We start from the raw sequence: 21214 nt of genomic DNA, 5'->3' as shown, positions 1-21214 counted from the left end.
CATGTGCTTGGCTACCCCAAGAAACTCCTTCTAGACTTGTCTTTTCTACACAAGAAAGTTGCACTAGTTTAACTTAAAAAATAGCTAAGCACTTTTAAAGCCTCATTTATTGTTTGCATTCTACATGCAAGGTAATACTACATATTATCTACATTCTAGACAATACTTAATCCTGCCTTGAGTGCAGGGGACTGGACTAGATGACCTCTTGAGGTCCCTTCCAGTCCTATACTTTATGATTTTATGCCTACAATGGGCTAAATTCAGAAATGTGGTCTAAGGTAGGATCCCTTAGAGACAGTAATTATCCTACAACTGGTGTCTGAATTGGTGTAACTTGCATGCTGAGGAGATAGAAGGTGTAAGTTAAAGTAGGATGGGAACAACCCACTTAAAGTAGCCCTTCCTTCCTTAAAGCTTAGCTTCTAGCCATGTAGCCTATATCAGCACTGATGCTCTTAGTCATCAGCAGAGTGAGGTAAGTAATAGCTTTAAGGTGGCCTGCTAATGAACCAAATCACATCTCAGTTTAGCCCCCTGAGTCTGAGGGAGCCTAAGACCTTGTTTACATGAGAGCTGCACCAGCCTACCTAAATGTGATTTTAAACCAGTGTAAAAGGCTATGTGGACAATCTTATTTGGGTTTAAATCAGGCTTATTTTGAGTCAGTCAATTATGAATCAGTCAAATCTAAACAAAAAAGGGGGCAGGATTGCTCTGGCTGAACAAAAATCAGTTTAAATTGATTTCTTTTAAGTTGTGCTTATTTCAGTACTTAAGCAACAGCCAATTCCTGTTTGGTCAATCACAAATACAATAAACTTGTAAAAACAGAAGTTTCTATGAAAATACAAAAGTAACATTAAAATGATCAGAAATAGAAACCCAAAGACAATAATCCCTTCTAAAATCCATAAAGTGGTTATATACTGTTAGAAAAGTGTGGTATGAGGCAGTTTGGGTTATTTAAGGTCATGAATTTTATCACTGTAAGTCAATTCTTTAGGCAAAATTTAAATCCTGCCTACGGCAATCAAAAGGAAATCTGAACTCAGTTGAATGCACACAACTGATGTAACATAACTAATTGTACCTAGCTGATAACTACTCCTAGCAAGGAGGCTGGCTTCAAACTGCAATAATAGGTAGAACTGTAGAAAGCTACAATTGACATAATTTAGGTAAGGATTGGAAGTAGCAGGGAAGCACAAGCAGTTTTATTTAGATATTACATGTGGGCAACAAGACCCTGACACTGCAAAGACGTATGTACACACAACAACATTACACACCGAGTAGTTCCACTGAAGTCTGTGGAACTAGCCAAAGTGCATGCAAGTCTCTGTAGGATTGGGGACTAAATGATCATGCATTGTTTTGAATCCACTTTTAGTTACACTGTATAAATATGCTATAATTCACTGAATTAACTGAGTCAAAATCTGCTGGTATAAAAGGCCCATTTAAACCAGTGGAGAATGTGGCCTTCTACGTTTCATGAATGCTCCAGATGGTTTATAAACAGAAGAGAATTAAGACGACTGCTGATGTCATATCAGTGACAGTCAGGGTCCAGACTCAGATTTCCCCATAAAACCCCCTAATTCCAAATTAAAAAGGAGCCTGCTAAACTATTACATCTCCTAGTTTAGGAGAAGATAGGATGCTTCTGGGAACGAGATTGTATCTTCTGCCACTACCAAGCAAAACAAGTGCCACATGTTTCTACAAATGTTAGGAGAAATGCAATTGGTTCTGCTGTTAAAAAGCATGGCTTCTGTAGAGCCTGGATGCCTCATGGTTAGAAATGTTCATAAAAAACCCCACAGGTGCAGATTTTTAGATTTGTTACGGTAAGAGTTTAACTCTGGGATACCCAACGCCTTCTGAAATGGAAGTTTCTAGGATTATTGCACTAAAAAAAAGCGTATGCTGTTAGGAAAAAGCCAGCTGGGTCTCAACTGTTTGTACATATAATGCCTACAAGAATTCTCCCAAGACTCATTTTCAAAACTAAACTGAGTTTAATGGAGAGGAGAGAGTTACATTAGCAATTATTTCAGTAAACTTATTCCCTTCTGGCTGCACCATGTGTTCACAGATGCACATCTTAATGGATTGATTTTGTCTTGTCTAGAGCTGTTGAGCTGCTGATGGAGCCTTCTTTCTTGTCTTAAAAGATAATCAGACCTCACAGACCTTGAGCAAGCAACCAACATTTTCATACCACACTAAAAACAGACAGTAAGATTACAGATGGGTACCCCACCTCTTCAGAACAGTTGTCGGAGGAATCAGACCGAAATAGTTCTAAAGAGCTTTCAAAAAACCTAGGGAAATTCCTGACAGAACCACAAGTATATCATATGCAGACGTGTGATTAAAAGTTGTCAAGAGATATATCAGTGTTCTCAAATGAAGGTTTTGACACATTGTTTATTCTAGCAGTTACTTTTGCTAAGACAACACAAATGAGTCCAAATTACAGCAGTGTAATACTGACAAAGTACTGCCATACTATAGTATTTAGGGTTATTTAATGGCTTAACATATGTATTTTTTACTTTTCAAACATCCTGGCGTTAAAGGGAATTTATAAAGCTGATCAAAATATCTGCAAAATTAAGGTTATGTCAGGAAAGTACCAAAATGTATATATCATACAATTCCCTTCAAATATCACTGCAGATAAATTCTGCTCTCATTCATGCCAGTGAAAGTCATACATCCACTGGTTGCAGTGAAGTTGTACTTCAGAATTACACTGGTATAAACCCAGCAGAATTTGACATATCTATACTGTGTGGACCTGATTGCCTTTCCATTGACTTCAATGGGCTTCCTACTCACTTCACTGGGCTCCGGATCAGTCCCTGGGTATGTTTACACTGCAGTGTAAGACCAGGGTTTGAACTCAGGCTCAAGACTAACCCCACCTTCTCTTTACACACAAATCATGCTAACCCAGGGTTAGGACATAGGGTCCCAGGACCCCACAGGGGTGGAGGACCCAAGCCAGGACCCAGGGTTCAAGCCATAGTCCTTTGCAGTGTAGATGCAGCTGCACTGGACTTGTGCTCTGGAAGTCTGCCTAGAAGTATTCCCCCAATCCCATGGACCAATGTTTTGTCCTCCAGAGTGTAAGGTTTAGTGGACAGTCAAGTTTTCCCCACACTGCAACATGAACACAAAGTCTGGGTTATGGGTGGTTGGACTGGGGCCCACCTAATGGAGGGTAGATGCTGGAGCCCTAGGCTGGGACCCAGGGTTCAACAATTCCTAGTCTTGGGTTACAAATTTGTAGGTGCGCAAACCCAGGGTCTGCTAACTCAAGTTCTACTAACCTGGGCTTATGTTGTACTGTTGTCAGAAGCCCTATGTCATGATGGCTAATTAGATGGCAAATTCAAATTTCTATTTGACAGCTGGTTCTTTTCTGTAAGTATCTTCACACTTCACAGGAAAACTGCAGGGTATGAGATTCTGATCACTTATTTTTCTAAGTTAGTATTTTAAAGGAGGTTGCTACTTAAGATCAAGACTCTACTGTAGCTGCCACGCAGCCATTGTGCCCATGTCAGCAATTCCATGAATATGAGACCATAGCTGGGTATTTTCTACAGAAAGTTCACAAAAATCTCTATATTTGAAACCTATGGAGACAAAATGTATGTTGCTGCACAGGGCTCATGAATATGTAAACTTCCAGTGAGGGAGATTAACATGAATAGAACTAGGTGAAATATTTCAAAACTTTATTTTTCATGGGAATTTTAATGTTATAAAATTTCCACCTTTTCTTTTTTGGTATTAGTCAAACAGTCCAAATCTCAAATTATCCTACACTTTCTTCAGAACTTTGATGCACATATTATGTATCAGTAATTAAATCATTTTATTTTAAAATAAAACGCTATGTTTTTATTCCTAAAAGTGCATATAGTCATGTAACCAATGTATAAAAATTATATAATCCCAGCTCCAAAAAATACCAATCTGGATTCCAAGGTGTCAGACTTCCACCAGGAGTTCTGCATGCAAAATGCTAGCAGGATTAGACCCACAGTAATTAGATGCTCTTGGAAATCATTCTGTAATATTCCAAATTATCTGATCATTCAAAGAGTAACTAATTACCACATACATTGCTACTTTTAGACTGTGATAAGGTTGTAGTTTAATTACCCTATGATTGAGTAATGATTAGAGCTAGAAGACTGACTTTTGGTTCACTGGCAATTCTCAAAACAATTCAATCTGAATTCATTTTTTATTTTTGGCAAATCACCTACCCCATCCTCACACACCATTCACAAACCAGGAGGAAAGTCCTTTTGTGACTCTAGCCTGAAAATATTTTCTTCCACAATTATTCAGCAGATTTGAGTCAAATCAATGGATTGTTTCAGTCAATCCAAAACTGCAGGTTTTGGCAAATAAATTATTGATCTGAAAATGTTGTCTGGCTCTAGTGGTACTGTATTCTCATATATTTACATGTTTGTCCCTTTAAAATAAGTTGCTACCCCCTACCAAAATGTCTTTATAAGAATGCCTAGTAAGTATAACTAATTTTTAAATGGTGTTGGGCAATGTGGGATACCTATTCACTCATACAGCTCAAGACTTCACCTCTATATTTTTGGAACAACTTATCCCATTCCGGCAAACACATCTGTGATGCTGGCAGACCTGGTGCCAGCTCATGCCAAGGTCCCTAGGCCTCACTGAACGTGGACAAATGTAAAGCTGGAAACTAGTTTGGCTTGCCTGAGCGTTAGTATTGTTAAAATAGATATTAGGCTTATAAAAGTGTGGTTAGTATTTAGACTTTATGAAATGCTTCTAAATTGCTGCATGCATTAATCTTACTTATAATATCTATGTCACATGTATTAATGCAGTGGTTCTCCAACTAGGGTTGCCGCTTGTTCAGGGAAAGCCCCTGGCGGGCCGGGCCAGTTTGTTTACCTGCCGCATCTGCAAGTTCGGCTGATCGCGGCTCCCACTAGCTGCGGTTCGCTGCTCCAGGCCAATGGAGGCTGCAGGGAGCAGGGTGGGCTGAGGTATGTGCTGGCCGCCCTTCCTGCAGCCCCCATTGGCCTGGAGCAGCAAACTGCGGTCAGTGGAAGCCATGATCTGCTGAACCTGCAGACGCAGCAGGTAAACAAACCGGCCCGGCCTGCCAGGGACTTTCCCTGAACAAGCAGCAGACCTAGTCTGAGAACCACTGTTCTAAGGTAATATTAAAATGTTTGTTCTGTAGCTATAAAAATGATCAAACTCAACCCTTAGAGTCAGGCGAGAAACATTACACCAAGTGTGAAATACTAGTTTACCACAAGAGGGGTCATCTCCTGCCCAACAGAAAGAAGCCCATAAACACCAGACTAACTGCTGTAAAACATCAGTGGACAAAAGACTTGGCTGATTGCTTCCCCCCCAAAGAAGAAAGACACAAATACTTGTTGCATCACAGCTTGAACTCTGGGGGAAAAGGAATAAAAATCCTTGTCAAGAAGAAATTAGGCCTATGGTCCTTGGACTTCAGGGAGAGGGTCAGACTTCTAAGCGTAAGCAAGACATCCCCAGCTTTGTAGCTTGGGTTAGCCCTAATGGATATATTAAGTGTGCATATTACAGCAGCTTCTATCATCTTTGAAACCTAAGACTGACTCATTTGTGTGTGTATGCTCACCTGCCTTAACCTTGTAAATAACATTTCTTTTCTGAGTTAATAAATCTGTAGTTTATTACAGGACTAACTACAAGTCCTGTCTTTGGGGAGATATCTAGGATGCAATTGCCTGGTCCCTTGGGACTGGGAGTAACTGGACTATTCTTATGATTTTTGATGTAAGAAACCGTCTTGGTGGCAAGATAGATTGGACTGTCTGTGACTCCATGTTAAGGCTGTAGTCATGCCTGAGGAGATCGCACTTGTTACTTGGTTGAAAAAATGTAAGTACAGAACTCTCAGCCAGTTTGGAGTCTGTGCCCCGATTTTTAACAGTCTCACCTGAAATTGGCACTCATTGCTGTGAGCCATTCTAGACAGCTTGACGATATCAGTGGGGAATGCTAATGAGAAAAACTGATTTTAACTCAGAATTCTTGACTTGCTTTTCTTTTGTAGGAGGAGTTAGTGTTTTCGGACAAGGAGCAGGGGACATAGCCTTTCATTGCCTAGAGTGCAAGGATGGAGCCTCTGTCTTCATGGATTGAAGACCTCAATCTGAAGGACTCTGAAACATTGTTGTGTAGTGGTAGCCCCCTTCCAGGTCACTCCTAAATTACTGCATGCTGGAGATATGTTGCTGCAGTTTTTATCACAGTAAAATCCACAGCAATGATGCAGGGAGACCTGGCGGGTTCTGAGTGGAACAGTTAATGCCCATGAGAAAAGGGAGCAGTAATGAAAAATAAAGAGAAATAGAAAAATGGATTCAGATTGGCAGAGAAAAATTAGCCAGGGTCGTCATTTAGAGGAGAACTAGCTGAATGCAGATCATTCTGCATGAGTGTATTTAATAGCAAACTCAGGTGCTAATAGTTCTTGCAAAGTCATCATGCCGACTGAATGATGCCTTACAGCACAGCTCCCATGATCTGTAGAGACAATCCTTCTTGTCTCATGGTGCTTGTGATTTTTCTCAGTTATCAACATGAAAGTAATTTACTTTTTCCACTCAGTAATTGAAGTGTTGCAGTCTTTTTGATAAGAGAGGACTGGAGGGGGGGGGGGGCGCGGGGGGAGGGAGGAGAAGAGAGAAATGGTCATTAACATTACAGCTGTAGGCCCACACCCAGGAAAAAGACTAAGGCGTTGCAACAGTGTGTCCGAGACTAGCCTTTAGGAACCTAGAAAGGTCACAGATGTAACACTGCAATCCACATAGGCTGACTTAGGCACCTACGGTCCCTATGCAATGGATGAGGAGAAATAGGCATCTTAGTTGAGCTGCCTAAACTAGCCCATAGGAGATACTCAACCCTGGTGGCGGCGGGAGGGGGGGGGGGTGGAGGAAGAGGTGGAATGTGTGCTCATCCCTCCCCACCTCTCCCTCAGAGGTCAGCACTTAAGTCCCAGCTGCAGGGAGGTACCTATCTCTACTGAGCAAGCAACAAGTGGGAACCTGTCTCCTAGAATCAAGCACCTTAGGCACCTAGGTAGTTTCCTCACAGGAATGAGTTAGGTGCCCAGGTCACTTCACACAAAACAGTTAGTGGAGGAGGTAGTACCACCCACCTTATAACTTTTAACCCAATGTTAGAGCATGCACCTACATTCTCTCTCTGTTCACTCCCCAGCCTGCTGCCAACTCACCTCTCACAGGCTCTCTTCTCCAGCCTTCTTGCTTCAGTGTACACCCCTCCCTCAGGGCCAGGCTCTAAGGGTCATACTCTTTTCCTGTGTTCCTACCTTCCCTCTCTAATGCACAGAGAAAGGGGCTACATACATACTCACTATAACTCTTTCTAGTGGCAGCTTCCTGGCTTTATCCTAGCCCAGCCCATTCCTGCTCAGGTGAGCTTCATCCTAATCCTCTCATGTGGGACTTATCATACTAATTGGTCCTCTCTGCACTTCATTAATCTTTTCAGGATTGGTGTGGAGTGAACACCCTCTCACAGAGACTCTCTGCTCAAATCCTTTCTCCCTCTCTGGTAAAGATGGGGGGATTCAACCGGTGTCTCCCACATCCCAGGTAAATGCTTTAATTACTGAGCTAAAAGTTATAAGATGGGCAGCAGCAGCAGCAGCTCCCCCTTCAGCTATATTTTGAATGGCACCTGATCTGATCAGCAGCCTCTGAGCAAGCCTAACAGATTGGGCCTCAAATGCATTCATTCCCCAGTTCACAGATTGCTCTGGGGCTTTGGAAGGATATAGGCATCCAGACACCAGAGCATGAACTTATTGAGTTCCTGGGGGTGGTCAGGCACAGGAGCAGAAACTTATCTACATGGTGCATGAGAGGGATGTGAATTCTAATGCACACCAATGTGTTGACATTAACACAATCTAGGGAACTTTTAGTATACACCAGCAGGGTCTACTCAGGCTTGATAGTGCTTTTCACATTGGTGCATGTTATAATTTACATCCTTCTAGTCCACATTGCTGCACCATGCAGACAAGAGCTTAGGTGGTGAGGGAACTTTTACCCTGAAAATATAGGCACCTATAGGTGGATTATGGGTTTGTGGGGCCCTGGGCCAGAGCAAGTGGGGGGCCCCTCCCCACACCTTCCGCCTGCAATCCCCACCTGACACTCCTGCTGGGGAGCGGAGTTGTGGTGAGGGGGCTTCCTCCACCTGCCCAGCGCTCCTGCAGGGGAGCAAGGTCAGGGTGACCATTTTTCCAGGGCCTCCCAATTGGCCAGGGCCCCTGGGCACAGGCCCCATTAGCCCAGTGGCTAATCCACCACTGTAGGCACGAAGTGAGTATAGGTGTCTGCCAGAATCTGCAGGAGTTTCATGGATTACAATGAAGCCTAAACTAGGATTTAGGTGCCTAAATCTGGGTTTAGGCATCTAAGTACCTTTGTGGATGAGGGCCATAGATATTACATACTTTATGTGGTCATTATTATCCTAGCCTAGCAAACATAGCTAGATAAATGGGGGTTACTGCAGCACTTAATGTTCCAGTAATGTTCTTGCAGTGAATACCCTATGTGTGCAGTTTTGTAACACTGACAAAGGATGCTTGGCCCAACAAAGTAATTTGTTACTTTGACCATTACTTGCATTTTTTTAATTGTAGTGTGCAAAATGGGCTGTGCAATATAAATCAAGTGAGATAATGGTGAATGATTAAATGGGAATGAAGAACTAGGTGGGTTGAGTTTCTTCTAGACTTCCTAACCTTTGAGATTTTTAGAGTTGAAGAATTTTTTGTACAGAAAGTGTTTGTTTGTTTTTCAGGAAAAAAACAGGAATCCATTGAAATCCACTTTCAGCCTTAACAATATTTTTAATGAATTATTTGTGGGTGGGCTTGAGATTTACCTGTATTGAGGAATATATATCCATAAGAATGGCTCTGAGTTCATATGAGGTCCAACAAGATTGGGATTCCCTCCTGCAGACTTTAGCAAGTCCACAGGAGGCCGTGTGATGTGGGAGGAGTTATACCTGGTGGAATATGAGGACAACACACAGTGGGCAGGAATGAAAGTGGGGGAAAGGAAGTCAACCAATAGAAACATTTTCAAGCTTTTAAATTATTATACCTAGGTAATTCTCACTGTTTAATATAAAGTGTTCCACCTTTCTCTGGCCAAAATGCTAGTGTAGGGCTGCATCTTTGCACTAGGAAGAATTAGCAGGGACCAGGCAGTCACAAAGGAAAATCCTTTTGGGGAAAAAGCTTACTTCCATGTGGTGCATGCCACCACCATACCACCCATTGTCTGATATTAACCAAACTTCCCATGAAACACTCTACACTGAGATTAAGATACAGCATGTAAGCTTTTAGGGGGTTGATTTCTTTTCAGGAAGCAATGGAAGGGCAGTAAAAATCAGGTATATAATGGGAAGCTATTACGTTCAGCCTTAACCACAGAATAGCTACAACTACTGAGTCTATGAGTTTGGCTGACGTTAAGTGCCCGCCATACTTATATAGCCAGAATGGTACTTAAGAAAATAAGGATAATGAATATTTAAACTTTGAACTTATACAGCACTTTTCCCAAGATAGTCATCATCTAGCAGAGAGCGCGGAGTAACCCAATCTGATGTAGGAGTAAGTATTATTTACATTCATGTTCACATAGCAAGACCTTCTCTGATTTTTCTTTTGTTTGTTTTTGTTTTAAGAAGCTCTGGTAGTAGGAATCACCTCTGATTAGGAGCACAGGTCACCGAGCTCCTCCGTACCTTACAAACTAATAAAACCGCATCAACCAGGTGAATTACATATGAACCCAACATTCTTAGTCATTCTATTGTACAGCAAGCACCTCATGCCTGGTAAACATATCATTCCTTCACCAAACAGCTGCATTCTAGCATGTTGTCCTAACTGGTAACACACCATGCCCCAGGCACACTCTTAAAAGGGAAGGGCTGGCACATGTTGTAATATGCTGTACCATTGAGAACCAGGTCCTCCTCTGGTGTAAATGGGCATAGCTCTACCAACTGCATGAGTTTTACCTTTCACATACCCAGCATTTCTACTAAAGGACTAAAGCTTTTTGTTTATTTTGCGGACTCTAATGAAGCTACACTGATTTACACCAGATTAAGATTTTACACAATGTGTTTTGTGTTAATCTAGTTTTGTCAGGTCATACACATTTATACAAAACGATGATGTCAGCACATTTTCCTGATTCACAGGAGCCTTTTCCACGTCTCAGTAACTTCTCTGAACAATACCGGGATCCATCGGCAGTTATTGATGCAGTGCTCAGTTTGTTGGGCTCAGTGTATTGTCTTTAGATTTACAAAATTAGACTTTCCCACATCCAGTTGGTTTTGAAGCAACATATTCATGAATCCATTGTAGCAGAGATGGACCAAGAATAGATTATCCTGATTTTACCAACATAATTGGAGTGAGTGAGGTAACATGAGGAACACGCGGGTGCTTTGCCCAGGTAATTGTTTATTTCCCAGTTCAGCCCTTTCACAGACCTTCCATAGCAAAATATAGCAGCTGCTGCTGTTACGCATGTTGGGAGTGTTTTTACCATTGTTGGTTAGGGATCCCAGGCAGCAAAGCTTCTGCACAGGGTGGCTGGGAAATCCATCTTTCTTCCCTCCAAGATTCTCACGTTGTTCCTATTTAAATCTGGTTCTATCCCACACTCTAGCCATCTTTCCAGGAGTGCCCGGGAATGTGAATTATCCAGGGAGCACAAATGGCACTTGTGTTCTTTCCATTCACTCCCTCCTGCACCCTAAATGGCTGCCACATGCTATGTTTACAACTCCTTGCAGGAGAGAAGACAGATTTTATTCCTTTCCCTTCCCCCACCCTGTTCAAAGGGTTAGTCTTCCAAGAGGTAATTATGCCTGTTTTAGGCATAGTCCTCTCTTTCTCCACTACTTTGCATAGACTGCGAGCTCTTTGGGAAAGAAACCATCTTGTTCTGTGTTTGTGCAGTGCCTAACACAATGGGGCTAGGGGTCCTAAGTGCTACTGTAATAGTTATATTAAAAAACCCATCTTAAATCCCTCTCTTCTTCCCACATGAAGATTCCTCTTGATATCTGTGATGCTGGCAGACCAGGTGCCAGCTCATGCCAAGGCCCCAGGCCTCACTGACAGATGCACAGCTGGAAAACAGTCTGGCTTACCTGTGTTAAAATAGATGTTAAGTTGATAAGAATGTGTTTAGTGTTTAGACCTTATGAATGGCTTGTAGGATGCTTCATGCATTAGTCTCACTTATCTGTATACCATGTTATAGAGCGATAGCAAACGTTTGCATTGTAAACCTCTAATTGTGTAACTCACCAAACAGGAAAAAAGCATTAATTAAAGTACTCGTCCTGCACAAAAAAAGGCCCATTGAAAACAAAGGAGCCATTGTGTAGCATCAAAGGACAGAGACCTTGTTGATTGCATTCCTCACCCACTCTAAGAAGGGGAGGTCTGCATATGAACTCATTCCATCAGTTTGGGCTCTGAGGTGAAGGGAATAAAAATCCTGGACAAGGAGAAACTCGGTTCTCTTTGCTGCTTGGACTGTAAAGGAGCAAGAATTGCCAAGCATAAGCAAAAGACCCCTCGGCTGTTTTGACTGGGTTAGCCCCAAAGGACATATAGAGTCTATTTATGACAGAAGTTTCTATTATCTGTTGAAAGTTAGGAGTGATACTTGTGTGTGTGTGTGTGTTACTTTCTTTAATCTTGTAAATAACATTTCTTTTCTTAGTTAATAAAATCTTTAATTTATTACAGGACTAGCTACAGGCGTTGTGTTTGGTTTGAGATCTCAGATACAATTGATCAGGGGTAAGTGACTGGTCCTTTGGGACTGGGAGTAACCTGAATATTGTTGTGATTTTTGGTGTAAGGGATCATATCACATAGCCAAGCTTGCCTGTGTGGCAAGATAGACAGGAGTGCCCAAGGGGACTGTCTGTGGCTCCATGGTAAGACTGTTATAGTGCTTTGGGAGTTCACACTTATGACTGGGTTGGTGAACTCTAATTAAAGAACACACCACCAGTTTAAGGTTGTTGCCCTGCTTCTTAACAGTCTGCCCTGGGGTTGGCACTCTTGCTCCTGAGTCACTCCAGATAGCGTGACAATAGCATCTCTAGTACTTACACACTTGCTTGCTCTAGAAGCGTAACTAGAAGGAATTGCAAAAAGAAAAGGAGGACTTGTGGCACCTTAGAGACTAACAAATTTATTTGAGCATAAGCTTTCATGAGCTACAGCTCACTTCATCGGATGACTGGATGGAATTGGGAGAACGGAGGAATTGGGAGAACTGGGGTGTATATGTGATCCTGGATTGACAACTCACGTCTCCTTGCTTCTTGGTAGGGGGCGCCTCAGTGTCGTCTGTCTTTGTCATAGGAGGCCCCAAGAGAAGCCTAGCACTGATTAGTAATAATTTTATCTGCTCCGACAGAGATATGACAAAGCTGTCTCTCCAATATGATCTAGAAAATATTTTGATCTGTGATGCAGTCAGCAGCTCCCTACCATTATGTCTGGGATGGCATAGCTGGAGCTGATTTAAAGAATCAGGTCTGGCAATCAGCAGCTGACAGAAATCGAGGCAAACCAAACAGAAGCAGTAGTCTGTAGTGCACTTCAGGGTGCATTTTTGTTTGGCACTCCAGGAAGGCTGAACAGGCTGAGGAAAGACTCCAATATAGTTTGAGCAGTAAAGATTATAATTTGTATAGTGCTTAAAATGCAGTTCTAGTCTAAAGACTGACTTAGTAAAAGTGCTGTCTTCTCCTTTAACAGATCTGCTCTCTGTGTGTCTTCAGAAACTGCTTACTTTAGTTACAATCAGATGTATTTAAATTCTTTTTTTCCCTGTAAATCCTTGTGAAGTCAGCACAGCAAAGAGTGACAGAGATGGATCTGATTCCTCCTTGCACATCATCAACAGAATATCTTACCAATTCCATTAGCTACACTTGTGCAAACCCACTAAAGGCAAATGGGAGTTGCACAGCTGGCTAAGGGGCTATTTCTGCCTGCAGAACCTTTCCTACTAGTCATGAAAAGGCAAAGGGGGAGGAAAGAACCCAAGTGGACGATTAATCCAGGTTGAGTTTGTGGGGCCAACATTTTTACTTTTAAATGGAGCACATTGGTTTGGACTCATGGGTACCCAAGGGATGGTTACCAGAAACTGTGAAGGCTCAAATATACAAAGGGAATGGAGGAGGCAGCCAGGGGGCTAGTGCCTGTGCAAAGGAGATGGGAACCCAGACATTGGTGGAATGAGGTAGTAAGTCTTTTAAAAAAAAACAACAAAAAACCCCACAAACATAAGGCCTTGAGCACTCGAGAGCCTGCCCTTGTAGGACTGTCTACCTAGCTCCACCAATACCAATGCTAGCATAAGTGGGACGAGACTCAAATTTGCTAGTTAAAGATAGCATTGTCCCCATGTTTGAAACAGCCCTCATGAACTATATTTGTAAAATCAGTATAATCCATTCTTGTTTTTTCTCAGCTAAAATGGATTCATGAATGAATTTCCTTGAAGTCAATTCCTTGCCCACTTGTAATTTTTTAATTACAACAGCAGACAACTTACAAAACCAGCTCTTGTGAAGAAAAGCGATAATAAAACAAGGTGATAAACTATCTCAGCTACACAAGGCCAGCTTTGCATGTGGCAAGAACTGATCCCTTTTAAATCTTTGGCCAAGTGCTAGAAAACATGAAACCCCCACGCCCATGCATGGTCGCTGTGAGCCATGGGAACCTCTAACTAGTAGCTTTAGGGGCAGTCCACAAAGGAACTTAAGTCCCATTTTTAGACATCACTGAGATTCACAAAACTCCTGCTTGGCTGCCACCTAACCCTTTTGGCACCTAAAGTCAGTCAGCACCTAAGTTTTTGCTTCTGGACACGTTCACACATCCCTATCTCCCACCTGAGCATGCACACTGCAGCCTCGCTCTAGGCACTCAGATGCCTGTCTCCTGCCTAAGCCACAGAACTATTCACAAACTGGGGGAAGATTGCATGCTGGAGCCTGATCTGGTAGGCATGCCTAGGGGGAATTACCACTAGACTACAAATATTCCGATATGGGTCTCTCTCCATTTTTCTTGTTGAGGGTGTTCCATTTTTAATTAAATGTTCATTTAAATATTAAGTGGGCTAGAGTTAGAATGACTCTGTAGTCCAGAGTTGGTTGATTCATCCCTGTTCAAATCCCTTCTCCCCCACAGGAGGAGTGGGGAATTGAGCTAGACATCTCCTACATCCTAGGTGAGTACCCTATCCACAAGGCCAGGGGTTCTCAAATTGTACATTGGGACCCCAAAGTGGGTCGCAATGCCGTTTTAATGGAGTCGCCAGGGCTGGAGATAGACTTGCTGTGGCCTGGGGCCAAAGTCTGAGCCCCACCTCCCGGGCCGAAGCCTAAGCCACACCACCCAAGGCTGAAGCCAAAGCCCCCTGCCTGCAGCTGAATCCCTTGGGCTTTCGCTTTTCCCTCCCATCCACCCAGGGCTGTGCAGCTCAGACGGGCTCAGGCTTCGGTCTCCCCTCTTGGGGTTGTGTAGTAATTTTTGTTGTCACAAGGGGGTCACGGTGCAATGACATTTGAGGACCCCTGCACTCGGCAACAGGTTATAAGGGGGAGTCTTCTCTCAGCCGTATTGTTTTGGGCCGCAAACATGATTTAGGGAAGGGAACCAAATACTTATGTTCCCCCCAATTCATGACTTGCTAGCAGAAATAGGTGCCTCTTTGCAGCCTGGACTTAGGTGCTGAACTCAGAGAGGGGCAGGGCTTAGCACACACCTCTCTGGTCAGCATTTCCCATTGGCTATCTTACGGACTCTTATTATTTATCCGCAATGGAATGGTTTCAACAGGAGAGATGGAGGGAGCCCCTTGCCCCATTCTATATCCCAATGGTTAGGGCACTCAAGTGAGAGATCTTAGATCCATGTTCAAATCTCTTCTCTTCCTGAGGTGGAGGGGGGAGTTGAACTGGGGATCTCTCACATCCCCAGTGAGTACCCTAAGCACTAGGCTAAAAGTTATGTGGGAGGGCTAACAACAACAAGCATAGGCCAAGAGAGTGTTTGCAGCTGAGACTCCCAAGAAGAGGGAGGTGCCTCCCTCCAGCCTGGACTTAGGTGCCAAACAATCTTAGCTTAGGGCACCCTGCTTGCCTTGGCATCTCCTATTGGATACTTAAGGTGAAGAGCCACCTCATGTGCTGGCTTTTGTGAATCCCATTCTTAGGTCCCTCTCCCTCCCCATTCATTGTATAGGGAATGTAGGCACATGTTACAGACTTTGTGAATTCCACCGATTTTTGAGGTGCCTAAACATTCGGCATAGTGATGCTGAGTGTTGCATATCTAAGTTCCTTTGTGAATCGAGGCCATGGTGTTCTGCAAACTGTAGTTCCCTAGGTGGGCTGGGGTAAGTCATTTTGTTGCTGGAATACTAGTATGTGACTGAGAAAATTGATGAATGTGGTTTTAAGAAATATTCTTTGTATTAAAATATGGTGAGAGTTGTTAGAGTTGGTCAGGAAATGGTTTTTGTTCCCACAACAAAAAATGACGACAATAAGATTTCATTTACAAAAACCTGATTTTTTCCTTAAACTATAAATATTTCCCATAGAAATTTCCATTTTGATGAAAAAGCCATTCTGCCATTTTGCCAAAAAGAGGTTTGCATGAAAAATGTGAACACTTTTAGTTCTTGCATCACATGTAGCTTGCTTCTAAATGAATGAATGAAGAAGAAGGCTTTACTACACTTGGGTGGGTGATGGATAATGGGTTGTCTATAAAGAAGGCTGATTTGAAAAAACAAGGATGTCTTGTCTTGCATAGGCGTGCTGGGAGCTACATGAGTAGTGAGAAGCCTGGGTCTAGTAGTAAACATCAGGCTGCTATTTATCCTGATTATCTGTTAGGTAATTCCTTCAACAGGATAATCATAATCTCTTATTTTGTATAAGTCTCCTGTCAGCTTTAGAGTTTTAAACAAAGAAACTTTAAGAAGATGAATAGAAGTTAAGCATGTGGATAAATGTCTACCAAGTCCTGCATGTGAATCCACACATACAGACCCTAGAGCTCACAGAGTATCCTATTGGCCACAGGGCTTATACCTGACTGCAGGATCAGGGCTTTCCTCCCTGCTAGTGTCTCCTTTACAGAAGAAGGAAGGCCCCATAAAAAATATTGTAATTTAAAACAACAACAACTGTTTAATACATGCCAGAAAACAACTCCCATCTTGCAAGCCCTTCTTTTCTGCTCAGATCTGTTTTTCCTCTGGTGAAAGTGCTAGGCTCATAGAGAAGTGCCTAGCCATTGTCACCAATCAGAGAGACTCTTACAGGCAGTCTGTGTCTGTTAGGTCTTCTATTTCCTCCCATTTGGGCAGATCTGATTCCTGTTATGTATAGCAGTAATTGTCATTTGGTAGTTTGTAAAACATGTAATTCATTTTCCTTGCATTACATTTTTTTTTAAAGAGAGGGAAACATTTAGGGGAAAAATCCATTCAGTGTCTTCATTCATACTTCAACATAACAGGAAAAATTACATGCCCAGTTTACAGCCCAGACTGAGTGCAGAATGGGCAATCTTGCTCACTAATGTAATGAGGAAATATGTTCTAATCTCCATTTCAGAGTGGAGGGATTCGAGCCCCTTAGTTCTTCTAAGAAAGGTTTATCTCTGGACAGGAGCCATGAATAAGGCTCCAGTCCTGCAAATGCGTACATAAGAGCTAGGTCTTATTATTTGTGTATTTATTTTGCATGTGGTTACCTTTACTCACGTGGGCAGCTCAACTGACTTGAGGAAAGTTATGCATGAGCACAAGTGTTTGCTGGCTTAGGACATAAGACTCCCATCCTGCAATTGACGGCATGTGCACAGAATTGTGCCTGCACAGTGGCCCATTGAAGTCCATTGGGTTTTATGAAGGTTGTCTGCTAATAGTTATAGGGGTGTATGCTAATAGTTATATAAGCTTCTTAAATTTGTAAGAAGCTTTGTTGACAGAAATCATTGGCCCATATGTAGAATAAATTGAGTGTATGAGCATTAAAGAACCAATAATGCTGTTGAAGATTTTTTTCTGACCTGAGACAAAAGGCGAAACAAGAGTTCAGGGAGCTTGTGTGGTGTCATAGAAACCCAGAATGGTGTTATAGATTTGCTCTTCACAGGTGTAAATGCTTGGGTTTTTTTATCCTGGATCTCCTCTCCCTCCATTCTTACTGACCATTCTCCCCATCTCTCTTCAAGCTGTTTCCCAGACAGGGTTGCCCTCTGCCCCAAAGAAGATTCAAGCAGACCACAGAACATTTGGACATTCTCATAATTTGTGGGTGCCATATCATCAGTCCTCTGTGGTTTCTGTTCCATCTACGAATTCAAAGATTTTTGCTGCACACAGTAGCAGCACACTTAACACTCCTGCTGATGTTATTGCTGTCCAAGGAGATTTCACTCAAGTCCCAGAAGCTGGTGGATGTAACAGCAACCCTTCATCCATGCCAAATATACAAAACCATTAAGCTCATTTATGGAATGAGAGAACTGAAACAAGAAGAGCTACCTCCCAAACTACAGGCCACATCTGAGCTATGTGTTGAGAGGGGTTTCACTGTGGGCAGAATGTGTTTTGTTTTTGGTGGAGCTTTGTGTGAGAAGAGATGCACCAGAGAAGCTGACAGAGAAGCAGCAGAAAGCCAAGGTGACATCAGGACAACCACTGGGAGTGTAGGCCTGAGAAAAACCCTAGCGAGGGAGACCTTTTGGGGTAGAGTGCTGGTCTGAAAGAGGCTTGGAATTATAAGCAAAGAGACTGTCTTCTGATGTTTGATTTCTGCTTTGTTCAATGTACATTCTTTGTAAATAACAGGGTTGTATCAAAGAAATACCTGACTCCAGCATCAACTTCTCCTCCTAAGAGAAACAACCTGTAGGACCCCATATATTGGTTAACTGCTCAAGTCAAGAGAGGTAATATTATTTGTCAGGCTATAGAAACACCGGGTACTCGAGATGACATCAAAGTAATCATGAGAAACCTGTGGTCTCATCAGCAGTGAAGAAGTAGACGTGAAGAGAATCACATACAACTCTTATAAATGTACAGTGGCCTCAGGTGAGGGGGAAGAATGGAAGGTGCATAGGCCCTCATGAGGGTCCAGCTACATAGCCCTGGCAGGTAGCACTAGATAGTCATTACTGCAGTGTTAGAAATGGATGGGAGGCTAAGGGCTCTGGAGAGAGGAAAGAGATCTCATAGCAAGAGGCTCAATTTGCTTTTTTAAGCCACAAGTCTGGGTGCATCGGGGACCTTTCTGTGGGCCAATGTTAAAAACATACACAGTTTGAGGGAATGTTACTGTCAAATGTTATGGAACACCTCTTTGTTGTAAATTTGGAGAGGTGATGAGATGCTCCTCCCCCTACCCTCCTTTCTCACTTGGAGGTGCTCTCTCTACTATCTTCTCTTCTGCCTGCCCCTGTTCCCCTCACACCATTCTCAATCTCCTCTCTTTCTTGCAACATCCACAGTTTTTTTTTTGTCCTTACCTTTTCTCTTTTGTCCTCTCACATCCCTTTCCTCTTATCTCTTATTTTCATCCTTCCTTTGCCTCTCACTCTCTCCTCCTGCCCACACAGACTTCCTGTGGTTGGGGAGGAGCACTACATGCCCCACTGCATACTGAGCAAGTCCTATTATGTGAAGTTTCTCCCTTGTATGACTTTCACCAACCATAAAAGAAACAGACAGCATGTTATCTTCTAGATATAAAATTACTTCAGAGAACACAATGACTCTCCCTGTAAGGTGTAACAAATTGTACTTCTGAAGCAATGAAGCCTTCTCTGATCTCTGCATGTGTGTCCAAGATGAACTTTTTACATGTAAAAATGAGATCTAAACAATATAATAAAACTAGCTTCATTTTTCCAGGTTGCAGAGTAGCACCCGTATTAGTCTGTATTCGCAAAAAGAAAAGGAGGACTTGTGGCACCTTAGAGATGCATCCGATGAAGTGAGCTCACGAAAGCTTATGCTCAAATAAATTTGTTAGTTTCTAAGGTGCCACAAGTACTCCTTTTCTTTCATTTTTCCAGACACTTCTAAAAATTGAAAACAAGTCATGGACTAAACTGGACATAAGATGGTTGGGAAATAAAGTGACATTAAAATAAACTAATTTCAAAGGGCATATATTTTGTCATGTGCTACTGAGTTTCTTTGGTGTTTAAAAATATTAGCTATATTAGTAGGCAAGTTAGTATTGTTTGATTAAAAACCCCTATGGGAATGACAAAATGTGACCAATTAATGGGGGATAAGTGAGGTTTAGGCTGTCTGGATTTCAGGCTGCATTATTGTAAATCTCACTTAGTGGCCTATTGCTTTGTCAGTTATTTCACTTGTCGTTAGATAAACAAATATGAAGTTAGCTCATATTAGGGCCAATATTTATACTCAAACTAAATGTCAGAGCTTAATCCTGTGTGTTGGGGAAAATCCTGTTCCTCTGGTAAGGTCTGACCTTACTCCATAACCAGATATGCACTTGGGCTAGAGCCTCAAAGGGGATTTAAGTGTTGCAGTGCTCAGTGTGGCAATGCCTAACTCCTATGCATGGAATTGACAGCCCTGAGTTAGACATCTAGGCTCCCTATGCATTGTCTGGGGAGAGTTAGATGCTAAGAAAGGGATGTCAGAATGCTGAGCAGGGAGCCACCTAAGGTAGCCAGGAATGAAATGCTAAGGAAGGGGTGGTGCTTACGGCCCAGATTCCCCAAGGGATTTAGGGAACTAACCAACAGGCCAGAAGGAGGTACCAGTCTCTGATCAGGATTCACAGATGTGAACCCTCTCCTGGAGTTAGGCACCTGAGCCAAATCAGCCCTTTCTTGTTTAGAGAGCCACCACCCATTATAACCAATAGTGCCGAGGTGAGGGCACTGGGACGGGGGTGAGTCAGAGTCAAGTCCCTGCATTAATGAACAGTGAGAGTGGAACAGCTTCAAGAGGAGGGACGGGGAGCCCCCCGAACTATATCATAGCCTGGTGGTTAGGGCACCTGCCTGGGAGATGGAGGGTCCACATGAACAGTTTAGGGCTTTGCACGATCTCCCACATCCCAGGTAAGTGCCCTGACTATTGGGTATAATGGTGGGACACACATGCCAGCCAGCCCCCAAACTTCTCATCCCCTATCATCCTTTGTGAGGATTAGGTATGCTCAGAGTCTGCCTACTGACTCAAGCCCTGCAAGCAAGGTAGATGGGGAAATGCCTAGTTTGACAATCCTACCAGGGCTTAGGCATGAACTGGGGTGCCAAGCAACTCAGCAGCCTCAGGATTTAGTTTGTGCATGCCTAATGGCAGAAATTAGCTTGCTGGCTTCAGTGAATTCCATTTCTAGAGGCCCAGCTCTCCCCACACAATGCCTGGGGAACCTGGCTACCCAGCTTGGGACTGGGAATTCCACTAGGCAGCAGGACACCGAGGGGTGAAGCATTGTAGTGCCTAAGTCCCTTTGTGACTCTAGCCATTAGGGCTTGATGCAAAGCCCACTGCAGTAAATGGGAGGTTTTCCTTTGATTTCAGTGGGATTTGGAGCAGGCCCTTGAGCATCCGGCTGTGGGAGAGGCTTCAGAGCATGGTGGAGGCACTTTCCAGGTAAGAGCCAAGGCATCCTGCTCCTTAAGCTTGGTACTGTTTACACCAATAACTTGCCCCAGAGCAGGTATTGTTAGTCCCATGACTGTGGCTAGGAATAAGTGTGTGGCCCAGGGACTAGACATTTTTATCAGTCCTCTGCTATAAACTGTTAATTTAGGATGTGTTCTTTTTTTCTATTCAGAAAATAATTATTGCTCTGACATAATGGGAAAACTGCCAGATACAACAGTTAAAACCCAAACCTTTGGAAGCTGTGATGCTTAGGGGAGGGAAAACCTCTCCCAAGTGTGCAGCAATAGGAGACTAGGGTCAGATGTACCACTAGTACAGTA

The 21214-nt window shown here is 42.9% G+C and overlaps 1 protein-coding gene and 1 long non-coding RNA gene across 10 annotated transcripts in view; one reads left to right on the top strand and one right to left on the bottom strand.

Annotated features, from left to right (window-relative positions):
- Nucleotides 1–21214, bottom strand: part of GABRG3 (gamma-aminobutyric acid type A receptor subunit gamma3) — a 529680-nt gene that overhangs the window by 498140 nt on the left and 10326 nt on the right. For 4 of the 7 annotated variants that reach the window (XR_006287806.1, XR_006287804.1, XR_006287805.1 and 1 more), the window contains exon 1: nucleotides 7328–7483. The exons of the other annotated variants lie outside the window; for them this stretch is intronic. The gene's annotated coding sequence lies outside the window, so the exon portion shown is untranslated. Of the gene's footprint in view, nucleotides 1–7327; nucleotides 7484–21214 lie in introns of those variants that run through there. 7 annotated transcript variants of the gene reach the window in all.
- Nucleotides 7605–19266, top strand: LOC122463999. 3 transcript variants are annotated; one of them, XR_006287809.1, is made up of 4 exons: nucleotides 7605–7709; nucleotides 9696–9757; nucleotides 11927–11980; nucleotides 17465–19266. It is a non-coding gene; the product is annotated as an uncharacterized LOC122463999 (long non-coding RNA). The 3 variants fall into 3 exon arrangements; XR_006287808.1 differs by lacking the exon at nucleotides 17465–19266 and adding an exon at nucleotides 13674–13827; XR_006287807.1 differs by lacking the exon at nucleotides 11927–11980 and having other exon boundaries at nucleotides 17465–19265.

This window comes from Chelonia mydas, chromosome 1 (genome assembly GCF_015237465.2).
Source record: "Chelonia mydas isolate rCheMyd1 chromosome 1, rCheMyd1.pri.v2, whole genome shotgun sequence".
NCBI classification, from domain to species: domain Eukaryota; kingdom Metazoa; phylum Chordata; order Testudines; family Cheloniidae; genus Chelonia; species Chelonia mydas.
The sequence above is the reverse complement of the archived record's forward strand: the minus strand, read 5'-3'. Positions and strand labels throughout refer to the sequence as shown.